We start from the raw sequence: 25,765 nt of genomic DNA on the forward strand, positions 1-25,765 counted from the left end.
GAAAGAAATATTATTTCGAAAGCTTTTTCTGAAAATATGTTTTATCTCGTATGGTGCAGTGCAGATAAGATAAAACCAGGATGGGCAAGACCCAGAATGAGTGCTGGAGGCAATCTTATGGCATGGGGATGTCTGGCTAGCAATAAAACTGGGTCACCAATAGTAATTGCTGATATGCCTTCTAAAAAAACGAGGAGCTGTGTCTGGATGATCGTGGACATATACAGGACCCACAGATGATGGGTCAACTTCAGGATAGTGAAGGGGTTAAGTAAAGGTTTTATCTAATTTAGAATGAGAGGAGGAGCGATTACTTGAATAATTTTGTGTCAACGATAGTAAATATCTTAGGCACAATTTAAGTGGTGACAAAATCTATACTTACATGAATCTTTAATTCAAAAACCAACAAGCAATAACAAATAACCAATTAAATTTGGTGCAGATGACGTGTACTGTAGACTGAGGACATTTTCACTTGCATTGGGGGCAAGTAGGGCAGTGAGCCAGCCGAACCAGCTAATGGAACTGGGGGGAAAATTGTCTGCTTTGCGAAGGCATATACTTCAGTCAGTACGTGTCCATGCACTAAATTTGTCTGAATTCTCAAATATTTTGGCACTAAATAATCATCCTACAACCCATTAAAACGGCTTTATCCGATCATGTTCAGTTTTTGAAAAATCAGACGCAGGTGTGTGATACCGGAGGAGAATCTTTGTATGGTGCATGCACCATTCTCAATGCACGGGATACAACCCGGAAGAAGATATAATAAAAAAATTGGCAAAAACTAATTGGAGAAACACAGAAAAAGCGATTTATTTAAGATAGCTAAGGAAATGGAGAATGTCGGCTTCATACGGACTCCCGAATGAAATACGAATGAAATGAAAGAATGAAGCAGGTATTATCAATTACAAGCCAAATAATACAATTATTCACGCTGCATTTGTGCACTCCAAACTGGTTAGCAAAAACTCTGTATTCCACACAACTGGCAAGCTTTTACACAACAAAAGCAACCCTCATTTTGAAAGGTATCAACCGAAGCACGAACGGTCTTTTCCTTTGGATAGAAAACTCCTTCCATCAATCCACAGAGTTTATTGAATGAACTACGAGACATTCAAAAGCTTTGTTTACATTATTCTCTGTCCGAAAAAATTATTCGAAACAATTTACTCTTGCCAGTCATTCTTTGCTTGAGACCTGAAGCCGTTCCAGGACATTTTTGGTAGCAGTGTCATGTTTGTAGCGCAATCTAAGATAATTTCTTGATGCTGTCTAGTATCTAAAATCAGCATAGCCATTAGAGACGTACGGAAGTGTATGGAAGGCACACGGCATATGACCAATAGTCACATTAGATGGGGAGTGTGTATGAACACTGGGACTTCAAATGTAGGTGTAAGAAAGAAAAAAAACGAACAATTTGAGATACCAGACTAATTTAGTGCATGGAGATGTAGTGACTGTCACCTACAGCAGTGGTCTCCAACCTTTTTTGTACGACGGACCGGTTTAATGTAGGCATTATTTTCAAGGACTGGCTTTCCACTTGTGGCAGATAAATACTGCAAAAATTAGTGCATGAAAAATACAACTCACTATAACGCTGAATTAGTGGGAGCCCTGGGCTTGTTTATTTGCAATGAGATCCCCAGCAGGTTACACTGCAGATGAAAATCAGCCTTTGGCTATAATCTGTCACATTTATATTTTATATGTTCATTAATGTGCATTGTATCATGTCACAAATTATAACACATGGCAACTTCCTATGAGGAGTTTTATTGTATATCTATAAACAAGCTTTTTGGTGTGTCTAAAGGGACAGGTGAAAGTTAAGTCGGAGAAAATGCAGTCATTTATAAATAATGTAATGTTTCTCTGCGGCCCTGTAGCAAATGCGCCACGGACCGGTACCGGTCCCCGACCCGTGGTTGGGGACCCCTGACCTACAGGACACATGCAGAACAGTATTGCATAGTTCAACCTATTGGTTTTTTTTTTAAATCAAACAAGTCGGACTAATTAGGACTGTTTAAATATATGTGCTTTACCATGTGGCATTCTAAATCAATGATGCCTTTATTTATTGACCTTTCAGGAAAATAAACTACAATGGTAAATTAAAATGATAAAAAAACATGTCCTTCCCTAACTGTTGGAACAATTTACAAAATATTGTCAGAGGTACACAATCAATTAAAACTGGAAGTAGCTCTTCCAAGATTGTGGATTGTACAACCCAGTGTACAAAAAAAAGTGAAATATAGAGCAGACTTGAACCTGAAACAAAAAACAGTGGCACTGTATGTAAACTCAACAAACACACATACATTTGACACTAATCGAAGCACACACCTGCCAAAAGGATGTAACAGACAGTTTAAATTGCAAATTCAACAGAGCAATGCCTGCTGCTGGAAGATTGGAGGCAGGAAATCAGACAGCCTTGCTATCTTCTCTCAAACTAGGCCATGTCAGCGGCTGATAAATAATCCACACACACATTGAGATAAATAAAAACATCATGTTTCGAGATGTGGTCGCTTTCTTCAAGACACTTATGAGTATGAGCTTATATTGAGCTGTTGTACTACTAACGGGATAATGCAAACTCCACAATAAATGACAATTACCGTAACAGTGACCATCACTTATGTAACATAAACCTGTCCAAATTGTGGTTGTTCTCTTGAAAAGTATTGTTTCTAGTTTCCTCTGCTATTGAATTGACAAAAAAATCTGTGATCTAAAACAACCATATATCACATGATGAACTAGAAGATGTCACAGACAAACTGACTAATAGTGAGTGACACAGACTGTAACACAGAGCCATCTGAACACATGCAGCATGCTTATTTCCTGAAAGGTTAAAGGACAACTGTACTTTTTTGGGGAATTTTGCCTATCTTTCACAATCATTATGAAAGACAAGACAACAGATGTATTTAAAAAAAAAAAAAAAAAGTCTGCTTACAGCAGAGCCAATGAGAAGTCATCTATTCTGCCCATAAAACCCAATAAACAACCATGCAAAAAGTGTCAACAATACTCAATTTATTTATTATTTATTCGCACTTTTGCGATGAGGTGGCGACTTGTCCAGGGTGTACCCCGCCTTCCGCCCGATTGTAGCTGAGATAGGCTCCAGCGGCCCCCGCGACCCCAAAGGGAATAAGCGGTAGAAATGGATGGATGGATGGATTATTCGCACTTTAATATTGAACATGTAGGCAGAGGTCCAGTTGAACATTACTGAACTATCAAGTTAGGACCTTCTTAAACAAAAGTAACACTAAACACCACAGTATAAGCAGATGTTTTAATAGGCCTTATGCACAAAAAATTTAAGTCTAGCAGATTCCGAGCAAAGAACACCCCAATGACATGACAACATGACAAATGTCTATCAAAACTTTGCAGGTTTTTTTTTTTTTTAAATGCTAGTTTCTCAACCGTATTAAGTTGAGTTAATATTATTCACTTTCTGTGAGCACATACTATTCTGCGCTGTTTCGGTTGCAGTGACCTTGTTCATCAAACATCTCAGTGAGTGAGGACTGTCGGGACAAAAGCTCTACATCTTCATGCGCACATGTTTTACCAGTAGGTTGGTTGTGTTTCAAGTGGGCATGTAAGTTTGGGTTGGATTTTTTTGTTGACACTACTCTCAAGTAGGGCTGGTCGATATGGCCTTTTATTAATATCTCGATATTTTTAGGCCATGTCACGATACACAATATATATCTCGATATTTTGCCTTAGCCTTGAATGAACACTTGATGCATATAATCACACCAGTATGATGACTCTATGTGTCTACATTAAAACATTCTTCTTCATACTGCATTAATATATGCTCATTGTAAAATTTAAACTAAGAGGGAAATCGCAATTAAGTCAATTTACCAAAACGGTATTTATTAAACAGTTATTAAGCAGTGACACAAACATTCATGTCATTTCAAAACAGAAAGTGCAAGATTGTCAGAGACATTTTAAAAACAAGCTATGAGTGCACTTTTGTGCATGATGTCACTAAGATGACATATCAAAATAACACTAAATTAAAGTGCACTTTTTGTAGAGAACGCCACTACAATATTTTAAACAAAATAAAGTGCACTTTTGTGCATGATGTCACACAACATATTTCAATAACTGTCAAATAAAAATGAGCTGCATAATAGGGAATCAAATAGTGTATGTCTTTCGCTATGTGGTAGGTTCCTGCGGACGTTATCTCCTTATGTTGTTGACTATTTTTTTCATACAGTGTTGATGTGGAAATGGAAGACGCCAGGCTCAATTGGGTCAGTGCTGGTTGCTTTGGCATTTTGTGGGTGTGGCACTGGCTGGAGATGTTGACATGCGGAGTTTCAAGCACTCCTTATTCTCTAGCGGGTGACTTTTCAAATGATGCTACAAATTAGTAGTGCTGCTACTTTTTGTAGCAATGCTTTTGCCGCATACTTGACATATTACTGTTGTCTGTTCGACATCTTTCCGCTTGAAGCCAAACCACCGCCAGACGATGGACCTCCTGCTGTTTTTCTTGGGAATTAATTCTTCCTCCATTTGTTACCAGATTCACATATTTTCTCTTTCGTATTACCACTTGCACCACCTGCCACAGCTAACATTACCATGCTGCTACCCCTCTGCTCGGCGAGGGCGTATGACGTTGCACGTGCGACAGTATTTGACGTATGTAAGAAGGTGCGCTTGTTTTAAGTCTCTGTGAGAAGGAGAGACAAGAAAGAGTGATTAGAGCCTGACGTGTAATGCCCGCAGCTAAAAGCAACTGCGTGAGAACGTATACTCGAATACTCACGATACAGTCATTTTCTATATCGCACAGAGACAAACCCACGATATATCGAGTATATTCGATTTATCGCCCAGCCCTACTCTCAAGCACATTCGGCAAACTATCTCCTCAGTGTTGATAGGCTCATCTTGTTCCAAATGTTGAAAACGAAATATTCCCATAATGGTGTGGAGGCGTTAGGTTTTGCTATCATCTTTTTTCTCCATATTTCTACCATTGCTACTGCGTTTGTCACGCTAACTTGTTGCACTGCATATTGCTAGCGACCCGCCTTTCCGCACAAAGACAAAGAGTCAAAGACACTTAATGAAGGATGAGATGCTTCACACAAATCCTTTCATTCCGGTATGGCGCAAACGCGTGCAGCTGCTGAAACCGATGAAAAGAGTGAATGCTCTTGAAGCTCGGTGATTATGAAGGCTGGCGAAGTTATCAAGTTAATTTTCCTTTATCGTTTGATTAATTGACTTATCGAATTTCGGCCAAGGCCTAATCACAGGTCCCCTGGCTTGAAGCTTTAAATACTGATTCTCTAAAGAGTACTGTACGGTGCCTATGTACTGGCATCAGATATTGCTTAAACATCTTTTTTTGTTTTTACATAAGACAGTTGTCTTTGAATGATTGAACAAAATAAATATGATTCTGATTCTGATTCTGATATTTGTGACCTTATAACAGTGTATGGCGGTGGAAGCCTGGTGGCCCTGCAAAAAAACACAATTGCTTCCCTTTGCTGGAATGATAATATACGTATAATTGCAAATATTTATGCATTATGTCATACACGCCTTTAAGAGTATGTAATGCATCCTGCATTATATCATATCAAATATCATTATTTTCAGGTGATTGACAGAAAACATTGCACTTTTGTTGCATGTATGTTGTAAGACGATAAAATGAGTTCACGCATACTTTTGCCTGTTCTCAATTGCAAGCCTATTTGTTGAACTGGTACACTATGGTAAAAGTACGTGTACACTGTGATTTGTGTACCATAAGAACAATTGGCTACATTTGCCCCTGAATTATTCACATACAATTTTGTTTATTGGGCAATCAAATAAAGAGACTTAATGAGGTCTCTAAAAGCCTGCAGTGCACCTCACAAAATCTGTGCGAGCCTTCCTTCCGGTAATAATACGTATGTGTTTGGAGTTATTTATAACTTGCCACCTCCATCTTGGGAAATTAACAGTTGGTTTTGAAACCCTAGACCCCCTGCCTAAGCCAAGAGGATAATCTTACATGACAGTTTAAGGAGGGTGCTAGTGAAGTTAAATGATGGGGACAAAGTCTTAAAGTGAGGAAAAAAGAGAGCAACTCTTTGGAGAAGTCAAGCATAGATATCAGCACTGCTGATGGGCAGTGTGGCCAAAAATCTATGTCACGCTAATTGCTGCCTCTTGCGATATTGATATACGTCTCAAAATATTCTTTGGCATATAAATTATGATACAACCATTTCAAAACAGGTTACAAAGGCTTCTCCTTCGGCTGCTGACATGTGTCGTAATGTACTGCGTCATTTCTATTTTTTTGATGTGTACGCACAGTGTAGTTGCTCTGTGTAGTTAAATTATTTTCTCTATAGCGGACCTGGGCAATTATTTTGACTCGGGGGCCACATTAAGAGAAAAAAAATGTGCCTGGGGTCAGTGTATATTTTTCTCGGAAATGAAAACTAGTGGTGGTCGACCAAGCTAAGACGGCTGTTGTACAGCAAGCAGCGCGCAAACTATCTGAGTATAAAAGAGGCTTAAATCTTCCTGCAAAAAGCAGATGCGAGCAAAAAAAATCTAACTATGCAATGGAATAGATCCCTATACTTTATCAAAAAAAATATTTGTCAAATGATATCAAGGATTATACGTCGGTCGCGTTCTCAGACATATCGAACTATTGTGCTCCAGACGCCATTCTACACGACAAAACAGATGGAAACTTAGAAAAGCATTGAGGTCTAAAACTTCTTTGGGTGTCGCTGGGTCGAGGAAATTGGTATCAAGACTCTGCCGGATAAATCATTCCTCGTTTTTGCTTAGGTAAGGATGCATTTCAAGATTTACCTTTGTGTCTACTGATGTTTGTTGCTGTTGCACACGCTGTTTACAAGTGGCGTGTTTTACCCTGTCTTTATCAAAATATAACTACAGATGTCAACATTGTGTATGTGCTGAAAGTTTCATTTATGATTGTTGCTTTTGGTAAAAACTTAACTCTTTTAGGTTTTGCTGACATTTGCTTTCTTTTATTTAGACTCGTTGAGTTGGTGCTTTTTGAAACACTTGTAGCAAACGTGTTTAAAAACTACAAATAATATCATGATAATACTTAAAAGGGAAATAATAACCGTTAAATGTATATCAAACAAACCTTGCATGGAGTGATCGTTGCAAACTCATGCATTCTTCAACACTGCTCCCTTGGACTGGAGTGTGTGCTGCACGCTTTGCTCGTCATTTCGTAAAATCTTGCACTTTCCTCTCTTTTTAATGACATTTCAAGGAACTCTGAAGAAACGTTTATCCTTTTAGTGATTTGAATGATTTGTACAGCCAAAAACAACACAAGCATAGAGCATTTTTTTCTTCGAGAAAGGCTAAATGGCGCCTATTACCCATTGAAAACAAAGCTTGCTTGACCACCACGCGTATTCATTGGGCGGGACATGAGCCAGACGTGAGCCAGAAAGCTATACCGGTATACCGCCCAGCCCTAGTGTGTTGTAGGTTTGTTCACCAAACACGAAGTGAGTGTGGACTGTCGAGTAGTTGTGTTTCAAGTGGGTGTGCAGGTTTGTTGTAGTTGCACGTATTCGGCAAACTGGTTACTCAGTGTTGATAAGCTCATCTTGTTTCAAAAGTTTAAACTGAAATATTCCCACACTGGTGCAGTGGCATTTGGTTGTGTGATAATTTTGATCAGGTGAGCTGCTACATGCTAACTAGTTGCACTGTGTGATGCTAGCAGGCCCGCGTCACCACCAAAGACACTTAATGAGGATAAGAGAATTCACACACTTCTTTTCAATCCACCATGGCACAAAGGCGCATAGCTGCTGAAAGTGACAACAAGCGTGAATGGTCTTGAACAGAGCCGGCCCAAGGCATAAGCGTACTAAGCGCTTGCTTAGGGCCCCGCGGCCACCAGGGGGCCCCCAAAAGCAATTAACAAAAAAATCTTATTTTTAATTTTTTGCATGTACGAGTCTGACTGATGATTTCTAAATGATCAAAGATATATTATTGTACAAAAACACAATTTTAGGTCAACAGAGTGCTGCTGCTGATCTAGGCTTAGTGATTCTTCCTGCCTCTCTTTAAATGTAAAGCTGCCTCTGCTGCACCTCTGACGTTTGCCGCCTGCTATGGCGTCACATTAGTGCCAAAAATCCGAGCGCATAAAAACTGTTATCGCGCGCTGATTCTCCACTTCGTGCGCGCGCGCGACACCCTTTTGCGCGCGTGTGGTGCCTTTTTGCGCGCGTGTGGTGCCTTTTTGCGCGCGCGCGCCGTCTCGGTCTGTGCGCTGGCATGTTTCGTTTTGGCACTTTGGGGGCGGGTATGCTTAGACGGCCCCTTCTTTCTGTTTGGTCAGGCGAAATGCTCAGAGCCAATCAGAAGTATAGCAGGGCGGGTCATCGTCAATATGTATCAAGATTGTTATAGGCGCAAAGTTTTCACTTCTTCTTGAACATTTGTTTTCTAATTTATGGAATTTCTTTTGATTCAGCCATAAAATTAATGAAATAATCTTTGAATTTTGTTTTTAAAATGTTAAAAATAGCCTTTTAATAATGTATTCTGAAACAGTTTAAAATAATCAGAGAACTGACTATCACTGACCCTACACAACTATGTTGCACAATTAAGTCATTTTTTTTTATAGCGAAAGAGGTAATTTCAACAGGTGCAGCATCCTATGTCATATCTACATGTAATAAGATTTGTAACAAGGCAAACCGTTTGTAAATTGGTCGAAAATCGAGCAAGTTATGGTAATTTAATTGGTACATGTACTAATTAAATTACCATAACTTGCTTTGACATCAATGTAATGACTGAGGCTAGCTGTCCGAGGTAAGATGGCTACAACGTTGCTACGCTGGAGAATGATTGGTCATATGAAAAATGCTCAGAGCCAATCAGAAAGGAGGGGCTGTCTAAGCATACCTGCCCCCAAAGTGCCAAAAACAAAATGACAGCGCGAGGAGAGATGCCAGGAGTACACAGAGAGCGCACAGACCGAGACGGCGCGCGCGCAGAAAGGCACCGCGCGCGCGCAAAAAGACACCACGCGCGCGCAAAAGGGTGTCGCGCGCACACAAAGTGGAGAATCAGCGCGCGATAACAGTTTTTATGCGCTTGGATTTTTGGCACTAATGTGACGCCATATCTTTCCTCTCAGATTCAGACAGGACTGAGCAGGTGATCAGAGGACCACTGTCTATTAAGGAGAACTTTTCATTCCCCAAACGGCATGATGGCCGAAGTTTTCATTATCATTATACCTACAGACAGCTAGTCAATGGGGAAAAAGTCAAGCGTAGCTGGCTGACTTATTCAAGAAGTAAAGATGCAGTCTATTGCTTTTGCTGCAAATTATTTTCCAAAAAGTCCTTAAAACTGGCAGCCGAGGGACAGCGGGATTGGGTCAACATAGGTGCACTGCTGAAACAGCATGAAAACAGTGAAGATCATTGAGGCAACATGGTGAAATGGAAGGATTTTGCCTTGCGTCTTTCAAAGGGGAAAACTATTGATGAATTTAACTTCAGTAGACTGCGCTCTCTTTGTACAAAGTAAACATTAAATATGAACAATTAACTAAAAATGTAAACTAGTAATTAAAGACTAATATGTACAAGACTGATGAGACAAGATGACACTTTTACTGTAAATACAAAGCTTTATCACTTGGACTGTTCAACCCCAGGCCACTCTTGTAGCTGAATGTTTTCTACATTTTAAGATTAGGAACCATATGTGGCACTCTGGACATCATTCGTTCATTCATTGGTATTATTTATGTTCTTAACTGGGCCACCCCCATATCTTTATAAATGACATGTCATTTGTAAAGACATGCCAGGCTGACAATAGGATAATGTAAACAACACTGCCAGAGCCACAATGAGTTTATAGTAGGTGTGTGAATGATCAACAATCAATATTATTGGCAGAAATAGAGGGCCCCAAAATCAAATTTTGCTTAGGGCCCCATGGAGGCTTGGGCCGGCACTGGTCTTGAAGCATGCACATGGCGGTTTATCGACGCTGGAAAACTTACCGACTTAATCTTTAATTATCATCGATTAATTGACTTATCGAATATCGGCCCAGGCCTAAAAAAAAACAGTACAAGAATAGTCATATTTCTCAGTATACATTCTGCTCTCCTTTTAAGTGCTCAATTGGTAAAATAATCCATACTGCCAGAACCACAAGCCTACTGCAGAGATAATAGATATTTAATGGAGCGTTGATGGTAAGGAGACCCTCTCTGGGGAGGTATTACAATCAAATACGAGGCTCCACGACAGCTAGCCGCACCCTACTACTGCACTCCGATGACATCATTCTCCCAAACAGCATCCCAAAACAAGAGTTGACTGGCCGATGAGCAATCACTATTTGGTTAGTCACTATTCCAGAATGTCAATTTTAGACATAAAATATCTTAAGCTGGAGAAAGTAGCAAATAATGAAGAAAACCATCCATGTTCCACCTTGGAAAAAACTGTCTTTGTACACACTTTAACAAACAGCAGACCTTTTCTCTACAGCAGGGGTGTCAAACTCAAATACAGAGTGGGCCAAAATTTAAAACTGAACAAAGCCGCGGGCCAAGGTTGAACAAATTAACCTTTTAATAGGGACCCAAACAAGTTTTGCATTGAATATTGAACAAGCAAGGCTTATATAATTTTATAGTGACATGCAAAATCGAGTTTCAAATAATAATAATTATTAAAAAATATAAATGGCATATCAAATACAATTTAAATAAAAATTGAATGCCTCTTTTCTATTTGCAGCCTTCTGAGGTAAATATCAACATTAACTTTTTCCACAGGCTAATAAATTAGAAAATAAAATAACAATGAATAAACCAACCATTCAGGACTTTAAACTGCTCAGTTTGCAACACACTGATCTAATCTGATGTACCTAAGCCAGATACCTGGCATCTTTTCGTGGATGCTAGTTCATTAATGTCGGGGCTCAGGCTTTGAGCTGAGGCAACCTTCATTATCGAACGAAGGTGTTCATCAGTCATTATACCTCGTAGTCCACCCGCGTGCGTGCAGAAGCCGCGTGCGTGCAGAAGCCGCACATATTATGTGACTGGGCCAGCACTCGTTGGACTGGATGAAAAGCGGACGTGGCGAATTTCGGGAGGGGCACTGAAATTTGGGAGTCTCCTGGGAGGGTTGGCAAGTATGAGAATTACCGGTGAATGCGGTGATACCGCGGCACCGCCGCTGTATATAATCGGCGGGCCAGCTCTAGTGTTAATTTGATATCGCCTCAAGGGCCAAGTGAAATTACACGGCAGGCCAAATTTGGCCCGCGGGCCAGAGTTTGACACCCATGCTCTACAGGGTCATTCTTTAGGCGGCCGTAGCAAGGAGAGACCGTGGAGGCAGCGGCACAGATGAAAAGGCCAGCTGACCTCCAGAAAGCACAATTGTTTAGAGGAGCCAATGACATGTCAGACACAAAATACTCATTGGTTAGTCTTTCTTGAGAACACGGGAGTGGTCACTGTTGTGCTACTGACAGAAAGCAAATTTTCAAAGAAATTTAATTTGTTCATAATCATTTAAATTCTTTGCATCTCAAAAGAAGTTCAATACACACTGTATAGGTATAATAGGAATATAATACACATAAGTAATATAAGAGGTATCAATACAATCTACACAACAATACACACATGGAGCCTAACTTAACATTTTAATTCAGTTACATATCACATGTATGTAACTTAGGGCTGCAATGATTAGTCGACATTGTTGACAAATGTCGACAATAAAATTGGTCGCCAACAATTATATTTGTCGACAATAGTCATGATGTCACTCGCGTTTTTCCAGGCGAAAGCAAGTCGACATCGCCACTCGCAAAAACATCGGCAATGTAAAGTGTGAGAACATTTCCTCTTATTCTTGTTAAAAACATGAATACCTTGCTCATTTTGCAAAGCGGACTTTGTTTTTATGGTAGCACATCTTTGATACGCAAGCATTTAAAGCGGAGGCATGATGTCGGATATCTGGAGGGAGGATGTGATCTCAACCTCGGTAAGAGTGTTAGCTATTGCCTTGCTAGCCAGCTAACAAGTGTGAGACAAAATTGTGTGAAAAATAACTAACTATCATTTTAGCCAAAGTCAGCCAAAGCTAAACCTTGTCTACATCAATTCAAGTACATTTTAAAGTAGCGTAAATTTTCAGTGGCGTAAAAAATGTCACAATAACAAACACATACACAGAGACAGACGGGCATCAATGTGTAGGTATCATAAGATTAAACATACAATCTATTAAATAGCCAACATGTTAAGAATTAATCAAATATATAATTGTACACAATGAGTTTATGGAGTACTAAAACTGCTAGGAGTTAATCAATAGGCAATATACCAGTGTAGAGCTTTTTAAACATCATCACAAAATGCTTTTTTTTTTTTTTTTTTTAAGGAATTTAGCTTTTGTGTTTTTTTGTTTTTTTTTCATTGCTGCTAGCTTAACAGTGTTTTTAATACATAAACAAGGTTAATTGGATTTTTTTTTTTTTAGCAATTTGCCTTTCGTTTCTTTTAAATTGACAACATTTTAATAGTCATTCTAATTTTTGTAACAGCTGAATGAGCAGCATAGTTGCAGTATAAATTAGGGCTGTCAAACGATTACAATATTTAATCGCGATTAATGGCATTGTTCATAGTTAACTAAAAATTAATCGCAGATATAATTTTTCATCATTAATAAGTGTGCCCTAAACAGATAATTTTCAGGGTGGTGGCTTCATATTGCTGCATGACAATGTTTTAACCTTCTCTATTAATTATTAAAATGTAATAGTGCGCCTGTTAATCATTATGTAATGGAGGACTCGACCAGCACATGTTATAAAATAATTTCCACAATATTTCAACAAGCCAGAAAAAAATTGTCCTTTTTTGTCGCGAGAACAACTTGCCATGGCTTTGAACCTGATATTTCCATAAGGTTGACTTTCCTTTGTCCATTTCTGCTTGCTTGTGGCTCATCAATAGCAAGTGAACTGCAGCAAAGTTCCATGCTATGGCACGGCTCGAGAGTCTAAAAGGAAGTGTTCGCGTTAATCGCCCGATAAAAAAATGTGGGCCGTTATTGAAATTTATATTTAACGTATTATCGCGTTAACTTTGACAGCCATAGTATAAATACATATTTATGAATTAATTAGTCATCTTTGTTGTTCGTAAGCACATGCTTAAAATAACTTAAGCTACATTTAGAAGTCAATGGAAAATTAAAACCATTAAATATGTGTACGCTTTATTATCCAACTATTCGACTAATCGTTAAGATAATCGGTGACTAATTTACTATCAAAATAATCGTTAGTTGCAGCCCAATAGGTAATCCATATACATTTTTTGTTTGTGAAAAGTCACACCCATAATTGTCAAGTTCTAGCTCAAGGATGAGAAATAGATCGATAGATCGCTAGATAGATAAATTGATATAGATTGATAGAACAATAGAGTGTGACACCCATTTCTCTCCCTTGAAGATGAACATTTGACTAGATTTTCCTAGCTAATTATGGGAATTACTTTTATTTGTTATATAGAATTATTAAAGGAATTGGGCTGAATGTTTGAACTCTTTTTTTGATGCTGATCTACTGAGCTGAAGAATTCTACCTAAAAAGTTGTGCAGTAGATCTGTTTGGATGTAAGTCAAGGTTCCGTAGCGAATGTTCTTCTTTGGACCACATATAGTAGAACAGAGTGAACGGTGTCCATACTGGCTACAGCCAACCAGTAGATTCCATTTTGCCTCTAATGCTTCAACAACCTCCACACAATTCCACTAATAAATGAGTGCCGGAACGATATGCAGTAATACTAACATGACCATCCCTAATTTCCATTTATGAACATTAAATCTATATTGCAGATGTGGAAGAGAGTTTTTTCTAATATGTTGTCTCTCTAATGTAGCTCAATAAAGTCCTGTCCATCTATTGTAGGTTTGCAAAGGTCGGGGTACACCCTGCAGTTGTTGCCAGTCAATCAGTTAACTTTTCAAAGGATGTGGTACCCAGAGAAAACCCATGCACGCACGGGGGGGGAACATACAAACTCCACACAGTCCATTGGACTGAGAGGCTGACATGTTAACCACTAGGCCACTGTACGGCTCAAAAAAGCCCTCTAATGTGCAAACAGCTCTTAGTAGATGTCCGATATCTTTTCGACCCTGAATATACGGAAGATGAACTACAAGTTTTAGAAGATGTGTGCTAAGCAGATCATGCTATAGTGCTACAGCAAACAGAGGACAACAACTATGCTGGCTGAGTTTACCAGCGTTTACCACACATAAATTAAACAATGCCTTTGCTAAATGGACAACCAGTAGGCCACTTAACATGTCTAAAGACCAAGTTACTGCAAGATGCCGTTCATGTTGCCAACTGCCGTCGCACAACTACCTTGGAGGTAGTTTGTATTAAAAAAGATCAACACTGTCATCTGAAAAGGTAAATAAGATAATTTGTTTAAGCAACTGATTGAACTAAGGAAGAATAATGCAGATTTAAATGGTGCACTATGTAAAGTTGTTTATGGATGTGTAATACATCTATCTATCTCTTGTTTGCTATAATTTTGCAAAGGCTTTCAAAATGGGCACCTAATTCTTACAATACTCATTGTCACCAACTTTTGAGCAAATTAATGACTTGCAGTTCAGTAAAAGATTTAACATGTTTTCCTGTATGACATTGTGACATAAAAATTGCATTTGTATCTAAAACTTAGCACCTAACAATTTCTGTGAATCCTTTCAGTCAGATTTGAGGGCAAAATCTCTACTCAGACAGCCCTCGTAAAACTGATTATATGATCTATTGATAACTATGGATGCTGACGCGTCATCCATGTTGTTGCTACTTGATCTCAGCGCTGCTTTCGATACAGTCGATCATAACATTCTATTAAACTGCATCAAAACACACATCGGTATGTCAGACATAGCGTTTTTTTGGTTTAACTCCTGTCTTACTGAAAGGATGCATCCATCCATCCATCCATCCATTTTCTTCCGCTAATCTGAGGTCGGGTCGCCATACTTGCCAACCTTGAGACCTCCGAATTCGGGAGATGGGGGGGCGGGTTTGGTGGCATATTGTAGCGTCCCGGAAGAGTTAGTGCTGCAAGGGATTCTGGGTATTTGTTCTGTTGTGTTACGGTGCAGATGTTCTCCCGAAATGTGTTTGTCATTCTTGTTTGGAGTGGGTTCACAGTGTGGCGCACATTTGTAACAGTGTTAAAGTTGTTTATACGGCCACCCTCAGTGTGACCTTTATGGCTGTTGATCAAGTATGCGTTGCATTCACTTGTGTGTGTGTGTGTGTGTGTGTGTGTGTGTGTGTGTGTGTGTGTGTGTGTGTGTGTAGAAGACGCATATATAATGTGACTGGGCCGGCACGCTGTTTGTATGGAGGTAAAGCGGACGTGACGACAGGTTTTAGAAGACGCTAAAGGCAGTGCCTTAAAGGCACGCCCCTGATAATGTTGTCCGGGCGGACAACGGGAGAAATTTGGGAGAATGGTTGCCCAGGCAGATTTTCGGGAGGGGCACTGAAATTCGGTCCGGGAAAATCGGGAGGGTTGGCAAGTATGCTGGCCGCAGGGGCTGCAGCCTAAGCAGAGAAGCCCAGACTTCCCTTTCTAAGAGATGCAATGAGTCTCTTATAACAACGTGCCCTCAGCATATGTTAAGGTAACATGCGGAGTTCCACAGGGTTCGGTTCTTGGCCCTGCACTCTTCAGCATCTACATGCTGCCGCTAGGTGACATCATACGCAAAAACGGTGTTAACTTTCACGGTTATGCTGATGACACCCAACTTTACATGCCCCTAAAGCTGACCAACACGCTAGATTGTAGTCATCTAGAGGTGTGTTTTAAAGTACCAGGAGAGTGGAAAAACAAGTTGACTTTATATGGTTAATTGTGTTTTATTGTATCCATTAAACCATATCAAAGTGTATTTGCAATCCCCATAATATGTGAAAATACCGCCTAAGCATCACAAAATGCCACAAATTCAGTCAGCTATTATGAATATTTTGCTCCTAACGGCTTCGGTAATTTCTGTAGATTGACGTCACTGGAGTAACACTTCTGTACTCTGACCATAGTATCAGATCAGTCATAATGGAAATATGCAAAAATTAGAGAGAGATGTACTGTCTATCATTCACAATCCCTATGTAAGACATAAACACATATGCTTTTCTTTTTTTATGCATTCTAATTCGTAAATAAATAAATACATAAATAGTCTGTAAATAGGGGCTCTCTTTTCCGCCCACAAAACTCTCTAAATAGCCACCCAAAACCCGCCAACAATAGTCTATACAAATATCGTGACCTGAATATTAACCAAATATTAGCAATGTTGTTATTATAAGCGCCAATGCAGACAAACTATTTTTAGCGGCGAATTGATAACACACAGCTAAGTAGCCGTCTGCTGCTTTACTGTGAGCTGGCCGTGATATCCTGCTGCTACCGCATCATCACGTTTCAGCTCGTCAAAGTAATTTTAGATGATAAATCATGTCTCTCATCTGGATATTAGGTGGATTTTGCCAGAAATCTAGAAGTTGGTCATCTGTGACATTCAATGTATACCCGGGGATGGAGACAAACACACACAACCAAAGACAGTGTCTGCAGGGAGACTTTTCCTTGTTAACCCTTAATGTGCATCATGATTAATTCATCATCTGAATGATGACATTGATGACATATGATACTAGCTTCAATATAGAGGAAACATGTTTTGCCACTCTACTGGTACTTTAATAAAATTAAACAATGGCTGTCCAGCAATGTTTTGCATCTTAATGCTACGAAAACAAAAATGTTAAATATCGGTCCTGGTAGACTTATTTAACAAAACAATAGTACAGAGCGACTTGGTGAAAAATGTTGGCATTTTTTTCCACCCAACTTTCTTGTTTGAGTTGCATATTAACAGTGTTATCAAAACCGCCTTCTTTCAGCTCTGTAACGTCGCTATCTATCCAATTTTGTCCACCAGCGACGCTAAGATCATTCATCATTTATTCATGCGTCCGTTACGTTTCATCTCGATTATTGTTAACGTATTATTTTAACGTCTCCCTATGTTAAGCATTAAAAGATTACAGTTTGTACAAAATGCGGCTGCTAGATTTTTGGCAAGAACAAGAAAGTTTTTATCATATTACACCTATACTGGCTCACCTACAGTTTCCACGGAGGTTGCGCTAGCTGTTACAAGTGGGGACCCTGGGTGGACTACTCCTCTGTGCATCAGATGGTGATGTGTCTGCGCTGCCAACTTGTCTAGTTGCAATATGATCCCCTTGCTGACCCCCCTATTGACTGGACTCTCACATTATGAACCTTACCCACTCGGCATCCATTGCACCGGTCACCCGAGGGGGCGGTCCACCTTGTTGTTGGAGCTGACACTAATCATTTTGAAACATTGGTCACTTTTAATATACATATTGCTCAGAGATTGCTCAAAGATGTTGAGAGACGACGGGCGGGAAGAAAAACTTGCAAACGTATACTAAAAAATCTGCCCAATCACAGCTCTGAGGTCTGTGTTTATTGCTTTTTGATGACGTAAGACATAGGATAGGACTGCACGATTAATCGTTATCGAATCGACATCAAGGTTTTATTTAGTGCGATGTGTAACTGTGGGAGGCTGAGTTTTTTTTCTCTCAATTGTCACCAGCATTTGAGTGACAGATATGTTCGCCGATCAAAATTGTTGAGCCACGCGTATGTTCGTTGCTTGTGCATCGCTGTCAGCACCTGAGCACATTTAACAGTAGAAATAACTGAACACAGTGAGCCCTCTTTTCAGTTATTTACAATCTTTGTCTCGGTGGGCGGAGAAGGGATTGAGGCGCCAGCAACAGCCCATCAACACAGACGAACGAGAAACAATGCCGTGATCACGTAATGTCAATTAACAAAAAGGCAACGTCCCACCTAGTTTTTCCAACTGGGAAAAAATGCATTTCAGGATATTAATGTAACATTTTTGCTTACAGCAACAAGTCCATTTTATTTTATTTAAATTTTAGGATTTTAAGGTTATTTACCATCCAATTACAGTACAATGGTCAACAATTCTACAGTAATGAGAAATAAAAGTTTATACCCTTTTCAAAGGTTACTTGCATTATTATTATGTATTATGATTACACTGTATAGTTTTCATCTTTTATTTATTTACTTTAAGAGCATGATGTAGACAAAAGCTCTGAGTTTGTCTGCATAAAGCCAAATATTTTTTAAAGGAAATTATTGCATATTGCTCTCATGTGCGGCATCTTGAGACAAGAATATGTTCAGTCTAAAAGTAACACTTGTTATTTTTGCTAAAAAAATCGCAAAGTGAATGGCAATCACAATTTAAGAGAGAAAAATCGCAATTAAATTTTTTCTCAATATCGTGCAGCCTTAATCATAGGAATTGCGATATGGTTGTTCAGACTGCAGTCATGCTCACCCACAGAGGCAACCGTGCCAGCTCGTAGCTGTAAGCTGTTTTTTTTTTTTTTTTACACCAGAGCAGTTGAAAATAAGTCGATAACTAGACAAAACAAATTACCGACATGTTGACGTATGAAAATGAGAAGAAAATGTTGACAGAAACGAAACTCAAACATTTTTAATTGTGTCTTGTTGATGGGTGGAAAAAGTTCGGAATATATCCAATCACAGCTCTTTAACGGCATAAGAAAGAGGGGTGGGGATGAGTTATGAAAAAGAGCCAATCAGATATTTTTCCTTGTGAAATGACGAAGTCACCGCCAAAAACAACATGTGTGGATTTAACATGTTCCACATTGTAATACGTGTACTACTGGGATAAAAGTGAAGAGGACACATTTAGTTTTTACTGCTATGATGCCTTCAGCAGGCAAGTCATCGATCGTGACATCTACACAACTGTAAATTAAATCTGTTATTTGCTGCTTCCGGTGTTGTGCCAAAAACTGATTCCCTGCCAAAAATTGATTCCCGCTACAACTGATTACAATATGTAAGACAAATGCTTACATTTATGGTTATTGTAACAATATGTGTTTGAAAGTATTTAAGCCTTTTTTATGTCTGATAAATTAAAGAGTTTGCCATTTGTATGGTAGTAATGTGACTGTAAAGGACTGTTGTTGATCCAATCGATGTTGATGGACTAAAACTTAGTTTTTGTTTAGAAGCTACATACAATGTTAACTTATTTGTTCATGCACATAATAAATATTACAGTGTTTACTAATATTCATTAAATTAATGTATTCTTGATTGCCAAAGTGATTCAATGTAATATAATTTGTGCATAAATTATTAGATTACCCATAAGAGAGTTCCATTTATGATAAAGTAGTTCACTGTTGAAGTACCCTTTAAAAACCTGAAATTAAGCAAAACGGGTGTTGCCAAAAAGTGATTCAATGTAATATTTTGGTATTGACATCTCATCTGTGCGTCTTCTAGGTATTCTAGTAATTTATGCACAGATGAGACATGTCAATATCAAAATATTACTTTGAATCAATTTTTGGCAAACAAGAATACATCGATTTAATGAATACATCCAAACACTTTATTAGTACTTATTATGTGCATGAACAAAGAACAGTATGTAGTTTTTAAACAAAAAATATGTTTTAGTACATCAACGTCGGATCAAAAACAGTCCTTTACAATCACATTCATACAAATGGCCAACTCTTTCATTTTTCGGACACGATAAAGGATTAAATAATTTAAAATACATATCTTTACAATAACTAGGGCTGGGCGATATGGACGAAAAAGTATATCTCGATATATTTTTACTTAAACTCGATATTCGATATATATCTCGATATATGTTCCAGTGAAAGTATACATATAAAGATACTCATTTTTGAGCGAAATTCAGTGAAATTGAACTGAATGACAACTGTACTATAAACACTTTTATTAACCCAGTCAGTCAAGATGGGTATTAACAGCACAGAAAATAAACTGTTTAAGTAGCACAGAATTACATAACATAAATAAAATAGAAAAATATTATTTCTACATAAAATAAATAACATAGCTGTGCAAATAATACATAATGTATTAAACTCAGATAAAAAATACATTTGCAGGCAGACACTTTTTAATTCCCAGTCGACGATGTACTGGACTGACACACGTACAGTTCTGTGGTCCTACTAGACGACATGTCTGTGGTCAGCGCCAAGTAAGTGATTTGACTTAATTGTGCGACTATGATCTTGTTTGTTTCAAAAATGATTCAACTATTCAATGTCAAAATGGTATGAGTAGAAATAATGTCAACTACTGTCTTGTTGTAAAACACCAATGAAAATTAAAGTTAGCATTTAGACAGGCTATACTATAGCAAAAGTCATCACATGTCTGCCACAATCATGTGTGTTCTTAAATGTGTATTCCAAGTCTTCCACGCCGAGAACAGTTTTGATTTGGGCTTACATGGTAAACAAGTCAAATGAATGTTTTATCCAGACGCATACATTTATCCAAATGTGGCCAAATAGACGCATTGTGGGTTTCCTAGACGTGGTCTACATTGCTAAAAGAAAAATCTAAGGAAGAGAATCCCTCTGCCATCTTCCACTAGTTTTTTAATATGTAAATCGCCTGCTTGAAAATTCCCTCTTCTCTTCTACAACTCTCTTGCCGTCATTTGGGATGTCTGTTGGGATTTCCCTTCCTAGTTCCATGACCCGCCTTATGTTGCCTTTGAGTGGCCTAATCTCAACCAATTGTGACTCATCATAGTAAACAACCAACCAATCATGGATGTTCTTATACGTGCAAGCACGTCTAGAAGGAGAAAGGGGAGAGGTTTAGTAGCCCGTGGAGGAGAGCTGGGGAGAACAAGGAACACAACAAATATGTGGTGTTTGGTAATTTTAACGTGAAATAAATTATATCGATATTATGATATTTTCTTAATTCATTTCTATCGATATATCTTACAAACTCGATATATCGCCAAGCCCTAACAATAACCATGAATAGAACAGTTTGTCTCACATGTAGTAATCAGTTGTGACCAGACAAAACCGCAGCAGTGCAGGTTTAACAAGCGTGCGTACTCCTGTGGCGAGAATACATTTTTGGCAGGGGGCCCTCCTGAAAAAAATTTACCGGTAATATAATACTCCACTTAAATGTTGTTTTTTGCAGCTGGGTCTGGTCGCATTTGATACATATCAGATTTATATCCACCTACAAAAGAAGCCTGGGTCGGATTGGAAAAAATCAGATTGATGTCAGGCAAAAAATCGGAATTGACCTGCAATGTGAACTAGTGTTGTCCCGATACCAATGTTTTGGTATCGGTACCAAAATTATTTAGATACTTTTCGAACTTTTCTAAACAAAGGGCACCACAAAAAAATTGCATTATTGGCTTTATTTTAACAAAAAAATCCTAGGGTACATTAAACATATGTTTATTATGGCAGTTTAGTCCTTAAATAAAATAGTGAACATACTAGACCACTTGTCTTTTAGTAGTAAGTAAACAAACAAAGACTCCTAATTAGTCTGCTGACGTATGCAGTAACATATTGTGTCATTTATCATTCTATTAATTTTTCAACATTATTAAGGACAAGTGGTAGAAAATTAATTATTAATCTACTTGTTCATTTACTGTTAATATCTGCTTACTTTCTCTTTTAACATGTTCTTTCTACACTTTTGTTAAAATGTAATGATCACTTATTCTTCTGTTGTTTGATACTTTACATTAGTTTTGGATGATACCACAAATTTGGGTATCAATCCGATACCAAGTCGTTACAGGATCATGCATTGGTCATATTCAAAGTCCTCATGTGTCCAGGGACATATTTCCTGAGTTTATAAACATAATATGAATTTTAAAAAACGAAAGAAGATGTGATGCCAAAAAATATCAACGTAATCATAGTAGTATCAACTAGATACGTCCATCCATCCATCCATTTTCTACCGCTTGTCCTTTTTGGGGTCGCGGGGGGTGCTGGAGCCTATTTCAGCTGCATTCGGGCGGAAGGCGGGGTACACCCTGGACAAGTCGCCACCTCATCGCAGGGCCAACACAGATAGACAGACAACATTCACACTCACATTCACACAATAGGGCCAACTTAGTGTTGCCAATCAACCTATCCATTATTATTATTATTATTATTATTATTATTATTGTCTCTCAACATGTTGCAGTTCTACACCATTGCCTCTTCCACAGTCTCCTAATCTAAGGCTGGTATTAGAACTATGACAAACCGTGGCAGTATTTACTGGCCTCCATTAAATCCAACCATGCTGGACTCAACTTCATGGCTCGCTGTTATTGGAAGAAATTGATTGCGTAAATCCTGTGCATGCACTACATCCACCGCCCTGCCGTGCTCACACATACACAAACACATACACATACATATACATACACGTGCCTGTACTTAATACCATTACAGTGGATATTAGGTGTAGATCCACCAATGGCGTTTGTTTACATTTTGATGCCGGTGAGCTACGGTGTGTAGTGAAGCATGTTTAGCTATTCCTCGTCCTGCAGGGATGATACTTGTAAGAAACATACTTTATTTGTCGCCATGGAGACCAGAATTAGTGATTTAAAAATAGCTAAAACACTGCCGACGGCGGATGGACGTTAGCCGCTAGCTAGCCATGTCTTAAAGCACCTCTTCCTGAGGGCGTTTCAGTGTTATAACTTCACCTTTATCGTTAGTTTTTAAGCCAGAATGTGTCCGTTCTCCCTTTTCTGTCTACACACTGTGTCTGCTTGTAAGTACTCAGTGATTGTGTGCCGCCAAACATGCGCTTCTGTTCGTAAATCCAGCAATGACTAGGGAAGACGACGACGCGGGTGCGCAACCGGAATGTTACAGAGGCGTTATAGTACCGAAAATTATTCATTAGTAACGCGGTACTATACCAATACCGGTATACCGTACAACCCTAGTGTAAACATAGCCTTGGTCGGCCTGCTTGGTCTGGTCTTTTTGGTGCTGGACACTGTGTTTACACTGGACAAAACGAACCGCACCAGCAGAGCGAACTGACTCCGGTCCGTCTTAACCGGACCAAAAAAGACAAGCATGATAGGTTGATTGGCAACACTAAATCAGTTGTAGAGTGTGAATGTTGTCTGTCTATCTGTGTTGGCCCTGCTATGAGGTGGCGACTTGTCCAGGGTGTACCCCGCCTACCGCACAAATGCAGCTGAGATAGGCTCCAGCACCCCCCGCGACCCCGAAAGGGACAAGCGGTAGAAAATGGATGGATGGATGAACACACCCTCAATTACACTTTGCCACACAGCTCCTCCTTAACATTTCAAGGATGCAGCATCCTGACAGTGAGACGTATTCACGCCTGGTAAAGGAATCCAACTTCCGCAGTGATACATTCAGTTTCCCCTCAGTGTGACAGGGTGTCTCCCTTCCTTCTGCGTGGTCACAGTTACCAGCAGCAGCCTCATTAATTACGTTTACTCGAATACAATTAAAATATACACTCAGTAAAACGTTGAGTTATAAAAATGACTTCCTGTTTCAGTTGGGGGGGGGGGGGGGCAGATGGAGACGTCCACTTTAGCCGCCTCCCCAAACTCAAAAGGGGCCGTTGTTCAGAATGCTAATTGTTTGAAAATAAGAGCCGCGTGTATTCTTAGCAGAACACACGCCAACTAAATCCACGCGTGGAAATGAAAGCTAGCTAAAATGTCGTAACTGTGGACAGCAAGACACAACACGCGGTACAAAGGCGGACACCTTTTTGACAGCATTTTTCGGACACTGGAATGTGTCCATTGCATACTTACAACAAGCAGGGCTCTAATTAGCGATGTTTTGTCCGGCAGGGGAAGAGGGAATGGGGTAAAAAAAAAAACGATGTTCCAACTCAAGTTGGCTCTTGAATTGAAGATATCCGAACAGAAAAAAAACAGTCTTCGCCCCGCTTCCGGTCCTCTCGAAATAACTGTTTCTTTATTATCAGCCACAAAACGGTTGACTTTTCCGCAGCTAAATAGCACCAAGCTGCTCGCAGGCACGCATTGGTTGGGCTGAAATGTGCCCGCGTCGAACAATGTGTCTCCACTGAGAGGATGGGGAGTGACGGCAGCCCACGCCCAGCGCAGTCCGACACTCAACCGCCCCTCTGTTCACGAGCCGTGCCCGACAGCCGACCGGAGCGCGCAATCCGCGGGAGCGCGCGCGCGCAACCAACCAATTTAGCAAAACCTCACACAGCATTAAGAAATATTTTCATCAATCTTTTATTGTAATTAAGAGGCCTAGAAACTGGCATGGTATTTCAATAATTCACATGTTGGCAGTAAAACAATCCAAACAATAGAACAATAAAGCAGTGTTTTTTCAATCTTTTTTTGAGCCAAGGCACATTTTTTTTCATTGAAAAAATCTGAAGGCACACCACCAGCAGAAATAATTAAAACATGTAACTCTATATTGACAATAAAAAGTCCTTGCCGCAATTGTTGAATATGAATTTAAACCATAACCAAGCATGCATCACTATACTCGTCTCAAAGTACGGTCACGACCTGTCACATCACGCCGTGACTTTTTTTTAGTTTTTTGGTGTTTTCCTGTGTGTAGTGTCTTGCGCTCCTATTTTGGTGGCTTTTCCCGTTTTGTTGGTATTTTCCTGTTGCAGTTTCATGTCTTCCTTTGAGCACTATTCCCCGCACCGTGCTTTGTTTTAGCAATCAAGACTATTTCAGTTGTTGCTATCCTTCTTTGTGTGGACATTGTTGTCATGTCATGTACATTATTGTCATGTATGTCAGTCTACCCCAGGGCAGCTGTGGCTACAAATGTAGCTTACCACCACCAAGTGTGAATGAATGATGGGTTCCCACTTCTCTGTGAGCGCTTTGAGTATCTGATAATAGAAAAGTGCGATATAAAATCTAATCCATTATTATTATTATTATGTACGGATGTACTTTGTGGACACCGTCTCTGCTCCACACGCTGTAAGTCTTTGCTGTCGTCCAGCATTCTGTTTTTCTTTACTTTGTGGCTAGTTCAGTTTTAGTTTCGTTCTGCATAGCCATCCCTAATCTTTAATGCCTTTTCTTAGGGGCACTCACCTTTTGTTTATTTTTGGTTTAAGCATTAAATACCTTTTTACCTGCACACTACCACCCGCTGTCGTCTGCATATTGTAAACACAACAAACCATCGTCGTCTCACACAACGTGTTCCAGACATCTACAAAGCAATTAGCTCCCGGCTGTCACCTACTGATATGGAAGAGTATAACGCGGTTTCTCTGCCGAGCTCTAGACAGCACCGACACTCAACATCAACACATTATTTGCGGATTATAATTACTGGTTTGCAAAAAATATTTTTAACCCAAATAGGTGAAAATACATAATCTCCAGTGTTAGGTTAGTTACTGAAAACCAGTAATAAGTTACAGTTACTAGTTACTTTATTTCCAAAGTAACTCAGTTACTAACTCAGTTACTAACTCAGTTACTAACTCAGTTACTTACACCAAAAAGTAATGCGTTACTGTGAAACTTATTTTTCTAAATTT

General features: G+C 39.2%; 1 protein-coding gene across 4 annotated transcripts in view; it reads right to left on the reverse strand.

Annotated features, from left to right (window-relative positions):
- Positions 1-24,373, reverse strand: part of LOC133612519 (GTPase HRas) — a 52,818-nt gene extending 28,445 nt beyond the window's left edge. For 3 of the 4 annotated variants that reach the window (XM_061969986.2, XM_061969987.2, XM_061969989.2), the window contains exon 1: positions 24,015-24,373. The gene's annotated coding sequence lies outside the window, so the exon portion shown is untranslated. The remainder of the gene's footprint in view (positions 1-24,014) is intronic. The other variant, XM_061969985.2, reaches the window with a different exon arrangement.
- Positions 24,374-25,765: the final 1,392 nt, after the last annotated feature.

The sequence above is a fragment of the Nerophis lumbriciformis genome, linkage group LG10 (genome assembly GCF_033978685.3).
Source record: "Nerophis lumbriciformis linkage group LG10, RoL_Nlum_v2.1, whole genome shotgun sequence".
NCBI lineage: Eukaryota > Metazoa > Chordata > Actinopteri > Syngnathiformes > Syngnathidae > Nerophis > Nerophis lumbriciformis.